Source organism: Babylonia areolata, chromosome 13 (genome assembly GCF_041734735.1).
Source record: "Babylonia areolata isolate BAREFJ2019XMU chromosome 13, ASM4173473v1, whole genome shotgun sequence".
In the NCBI taxonomy this organism is placed as follows: domain Eukaryota; kingdom Metazoa; phylum Mollusca; class Gastropoda; order Neogastropoda; family Buccinidae; genus Babylonia; species Babylonia areolata.
Genome location: NC_134888.1, coordinates 33,993,581 through 33,999,580, shown reverse-complemented (window position 1 = coordinate 33,999,580; position 6,000 = coordinate 33,993,581). Strand labels below are relative to the sequence as shown.

General features: G+C 45.5%; 1 protein-coding gene and 1 long non-coding RNA gene across 9 annotated transcripts in view; both read left to right on the top strand.

Annotated features, from left to right (window-relative positions):
- LOC143289226 (uncharacterized) overlaps nt 1-2,689 on the top strand; it is a 32,853-nt gene extending 30,164 nt beyond the window's left edge. For all 8 annotated transcript variants that reach the window (XM_076598188.1, XM_076598189.1, XM_076598190.1 and 5 more), the window contains one exon: nt 1-2,689. This exon is cut by the window's left edge and continues 299 nt beyond it. The gene's annotated coding sequence lies outside the window, so the exon portion shown is untranslated.
- The window catches only part of LOC143289228 (uncharacterized), a 62,788-nt gene that overhangs the window by 34,920 nt on the left and 21,868 nt on the right, over nt 1-6,000 (top strand). The gene's annotated exons all lie outside the window — the stretch shown is intronic.

Genomic DNA, 6,000 nt, shown 5'->3' with positions numbered 1-6,000 from the left:
AAAAAGAATCAAATGACATGAATGAACCGTGCATTCAACAAGAGAAAAGAACTATAAGAACCTACACAAGAAAAGGAGATAAAATAGAAGAAAAAAAAAGACAGACTTCTTTATGAAAACGTCAGTGAGGAATGCTGGCCGATAGTACAGTCATGTCTCGAAGGTTGAGATACTGGAATATGCTGTACAGCTGTCAGTAATTCTCATTGGTGGAGGGTGATCTATTGTTAAATGGTTTTGTTTCCAATACTCAGTCACCCCCCGTCCCCCCCCTCTCCAACTCTCAGCGGCTTCACCTTGACTATAATATGCACAGAATCATTCCATTTCCCTGTTGTTTTTTGTTTTTGTGTGTATTATTTTTTTCCTTTTTTGGGGGGGGAGGGGGGGAGTGGGGGCATGCGGGGGGGGGGGGGGGGAAAGCTGGGGGAGGGAGGGAATGGTGGGGGGGGGGGCGGGCGGAAGGGGTTAGGGGGTGTATTTCGTTGGCGTTGGTGCTTCTTCATTCTCAGTTGGTTGAAATCATTTCTATCACCTAGGAAATGACTGAATGTCAGCCCGGTTACCATTTTCAATACACTTCGTCCTTTGCAGTAATCAGATCCGCACATGCAATCCTTCACATGCTTGCAGTTCATGGTTTGTAAGTCCTATCAAATCTCTTCAAAACCTGCAAAACCTTAGGCTATTACAAATATGAACGGTATCCTTTGAAGTAAAAAACGCAATGAGTTAGAGTAAATTCCGCTGAGAGAAAACAAAACAGCCGCTTATTAAGACTGGGTATATGTAGATGCTTGGTACTAATGGAATACAACAAAAACAATCTGTTCATTATATAACAACAGTCAACTCTACAGCTGTTTATTGATATCTATTTCTTTATAAAAGGGGGGTGGGAATTGGGAGGAGGGATAGGGGGCAAGAGGAACAGAAGGGTTGAGAAATAGGGAGGGTCGCAGCACAAAGCCCTAAATTAAGCAGTTCACCCTACATTAAGCAGCACACCTGATGAAGTGAACAAATCTACAGGGACGCTTTGTGGAGACAAAGTGGAGACCAATACAACTTTCCACTTTTTCTCCACAATGTCTCTGGCAAACACCAAACCATGTATAAACAACACAGGACTGATTCAGTGCTCTCAGTGTTTACCAACTCTTTAACCACATCACAATGTGCCTTCCCACTTTGCACAAAGTATACCACTGGCACATAACACAACTACTTTACATGGGATCACAACTAACAACAAGCCAAATATGTGTCCCATAACATTTTGCTGTTACACCCATGTGCACACACACATGAAAAATCCTCAACACACACTGACACAGTGTTAGCCTGTGGATCTGGTCATTGTCTAATAAACAAAATAAGTAGGTAATACTTCAAAACCAGCTTCAGGAGTTGCTGACCAGAAACTAGCTAACTCAACACAGCAACAACACATATCATTTCTACAGTTCCGCATAACTAGTGTTTATACAGTTTCCTCAGTATTTCATCAACTGACAAATCTCTGAAACAAAATCCCTGACAAACATTATCACTTATGTGGGCCAAGACACACCATTTCGACCAAATATATTCATCAAACAATACCAAATATATTCATCAAACAATACAACAAAATATATGTGACAAAATAGTAAAGGGGGAAGGGGGGGGAGGAGGGGAGGGGACCCAAAGTTAAAAGACATAGACCAGTATTTCTCCAACTGGCTGATTGCATTGATTGTCCCTGGGACAGTGATCAGTGAATGGTGTCGGCATGGCATGACTGAATGAACAGTGGAAAGGGGATTGAAGGGATGGGGGAGGGAAGGGAGACAGGGTATGGATGCTGCAGGTGTCACAACCTGTACACTGTAAATATCTTATGAGAACATAAACGTTATTCTTGTCATACTTTAGTAAAACTTTACGCACAATGGAAGAGGTGATGCTGATGCATATCTGGTGATTCACAAGTACACTTCAATTTACAGAATTGGGACCTTCATGATTTCTTTTTAACGTGTCATATGAACAAACGTGGAAACCAGCATGCGCGTATATGAGTGCATGACAGAGAGAGAGAGAGAGAGGGTGCGCGCATGTGTGTCTTGTGAGGAGAAACGTCGACAGTGGCAGAGGAAGCGTTTACCACACAATGTAGAATAAAATCTTTTCCATTCCTTTCTGAAGTAGTGAGATGAGTTCAGCGAATGCCTGTTGAAATGACCGTCCATTCACCGCGCAGTGTAACATCTGGTGTTGTGGAAGAATGCGAAACTAGCTCTTCAGTGTCAGCATTCACATCAGTCACCAACATTATGGCTACAGCGCCTGACACGTGACTGAACACCACGACATCCAGTGGCTCAATGTGAATGGGACAATTAAGACTTTTTTTTTTTTTTTTATTCAAATGTTTAAGAATTGTCAGTCTGGAAGCGTGTATATCCCAGAACTTGTTGAACTCGTGATCTGGTTTAACTGTTCAAGGTGTATAAAGGACAGAGTATTTTCTCAATTAGAATCGTTTATAACGTGCACCGAATAGATTTTTTGCATTCCTGAAGAATTCACGATGTATAGTGTATATAGTATTAGTTTGCTCACTCTTATAACCACATGAACAGAATTTTGTTGTACTATTGGCCTATTTCACTGAATAAAACACTGACTGCAGTGAAAAAGAAAATGTGCTGTTCCTGTATTATGTTATGCATCTTTCCACCATCTACTTAGCATTTTCACGCACGCATTCTGTGTATGCTCGCAGGCCTGGAAGTGTATGTGTCCTATATTTATTGTCGTACCCACTTCCACGTGTTCCCCCATACTTCTCATATTTTCCCAAAGGTCTTCGCCTATCTTGTCCGTATTGCCCCGCTTGTCACCTTAAACCCCTTCCCTTCCCTACTGTTCTCTCCACATCCTAACTGTTCTCCCCATTTTGTCTCTATTACCCCCACATGTTCTGCTCAAACTTTCCGACATGTTCTGCCTAATCTGTCCCACATGTTCTCCCCATACTGTCCCTATTGTCCCACATGTTCTGCTCAAACTGTCCCTATTGTCCCACATGTTCTCCCTAAACTGTCCTTATTGTCCCACATGTTCTTCCCAAACTGTCCCTATTGTCCCACATGTCCTCCCCAAACTGTCCCCATTGTCCCACATGTCCTCCCCAAACTGTCCCCATTGTTCCACATGTTCTCCCCATACCGTCCCTATTGTCCCACTGTACTCCCCAAACTGTATTGTCCCACATGTTCTCCCTAAACTGTCCCTATTATCATACGTGTTCTCCCCATACTGTCCCTATTGTCCCACATGTTCTCCCCAAACTGTCCATATTGTCCCACATGTTCTCCCTAAACTGTCCCCATTGTCCCACATCTTCTCCCCATATTGTCCCCATTGTCCCACATGGTCTCCCTAAACTGTCCCTATTGTCCTACGTGTTGTCCACAAACTGTCCCAAGTGGTCTCCCCAAACTGTCCCTATTGTCCCACATATTCTTCCCATACTGTCTCTATTGTCCCACATGTTCTCCCCAAACTGTCCCTATTGTCCCACATGTTCTCCCCAAACTGTCCCTATTGTCCCACATGTTCTCCCCAAACTGTCCCTATTGTCCCACATGTTCTCCACATACTGTCCCCATTGTCCCACATGTTCTCCCCAAACTGTCCCTATTGTCCCACTGTACTCCCCAAACTGTCCCTATTGTCCCACATGTTCTCCCCAAACTGTCCCTATTGTCTCACATGTTCTCCACATACTGTCCCCATTGTCCCACATGTTCTCCCCAAACTGTCCCTATTGTCCCACATGTTCTCCACATACTGTCCTCATTCTTCTCATCATACTGTCCGACATGTTCTCGCCACACTATCCATATTGTCCCATATGTTCTCCCCACATTGTCTCACATGTTCTCCCCATACTGTCCCTTTTGTTCTCCCCATACTGTCCCTAATGTTCTCCCCATACTGTCCCTAATGTTCTCCCCATATTGTCCCCAATATTCTCTCCATACTGTCCACCATGTATTCTTTATACTATCAATATTGTTCTCCCCATACTGTCCCTATCGTTCTCCCGACACTGACCCTATCGTTCTCCCCATACTGTCCCTACTGTTCTCCCCATCATTGTTCTCCCCATACTGTCCCTACTGTTCTCCCCATCATTGTTCTCCCCATACTGTCCCTACTGTTCTCCCCATACTGTCCCTGTTGTTCCCCCCATACTGTCCCCACTACTGTTCCCAAACTGTCCATGTTTTCCTTATACTGTCCCTATTTTTCTCCCCATATTGTCCCACATGTTCTCCCCATACTGTCCCTACTGTTCTCCCCATACTGTCCCTATTGTTGTCCCCATAGTGTCCCTACTGTTCTCCCCATACTGTCCCTATTGTTGTCCCCATACTGTCCCTACTGTTCTCCCCACACTGTCCATACTGTCCCTATTGTTCTCCCCATACTGTCCCTACTGTTCTCCCCACACTGTCCATACTGTCCCTATTGTTCTCCCCATACTGTCCCTACTGTTCTCCCCATACTGTCCCTACTGTTCTCCCAATACTGTCCCTACTGTTCTCCCCATACTGTCCATACTGTCCCTATTGTTCTCCCAATACTGTCCCTACTGTTCTCCCCATACTGCGCCTACTGATCTCACCATACTGTCCCTACTGTTCTCCCCACACTGTCCATACTGTCCCTACTGTTCTCCCCATACTGCGCCTACTGTTCTCACCATACTGTCCCTATTGTTCTCCCCATACTGTCCCTATTATTCTCCCCATACTGTCCCTACTGTTCTCCCCACACTGTCCATACTGTTCTCCCCATACTGTCCCTACTGTTCTCCCCATACTGTCCCTATTATTCTCCCCATACTGTCCCTACTGTTCTCCCCATACTGTCCCTACTGTTCTCCCCATACTGTCCCTACTGTTCTCCCCATACTGTCCCTACTGTTCTCCCCATACTGTCCCTATTATTCTCCCCATACTGTCCCTACTGTTCTCCCCATACTGTCCCTATTATTCTCCCCATACTGTCCCTACTGTTCTCCCCACACTGTCCATACTGTTCTCCCCATACTGTCCCTATTGTTCTCCCCATACTGTCCCTACTGTTCTCCCCATACTGTCCATACTGTCCCTACTGTTCTCCCCATACTGTCCATACTGTCCCTATTGTTCTCCCAATACTGTCCCTACTGTTCTCCCCATACTGCGCCTACTGATCTCACCATACTGTCCCTACTGTTCTCCCCACACTGTCCATACTGTCCCTACTGTTCTCCCCATACTGCACCTACTGTTCTCACCATACTGTCCCTATTGTTCTCCCCATACTGTCCATACTGTCCCTACTGTTCTCCCCATACTGTCCCTACTGATCTCACCATACTGTCCCTACTGTTCTCCCCACACTGTCCATACTGTCCCTACTGTTCTCCCCATACTGCGCCTACTGATCTCACCATACTGTCCCTACTGTTCTCCCCACACTGTCCATACTGTCCCTACTGTTCTCCCCATACTGTCCCTATTATTCTCCCCATACTGTCTCTACTGTTCTTCCCATACTGTCTCCAATATTCTCAACAAACTGTCCATGCTTCCCTTATACTGTCCCTACTGTTCTCCCCATACTGTCCCTACCGTTCTCCACATAGTGTCCCTACTGTTCTCCCCATACTGTTCTCCCCACGCTGTCCCTACTATTCTCCCCATACTGTCATTATTCTCCCCATACCGTCCACCATGTTCTCCCCATGCCGTCACTGTCCCTTCTGTTCTCCACATACTGTCCCTACTGTTCTCTCCACATTGTCCCAAGTGTCAAACACATTCTCCGCATATAATACTCGGTGAATATGTGTTGGCGCGCAGTGCATGTTTGCACACAAGAGAGAGAGAGAGATAGAGAGGGGGGGGGGGAGGGGTAATGACAGACAAAATGGCAGACAGATCAAGTGAAACGGAA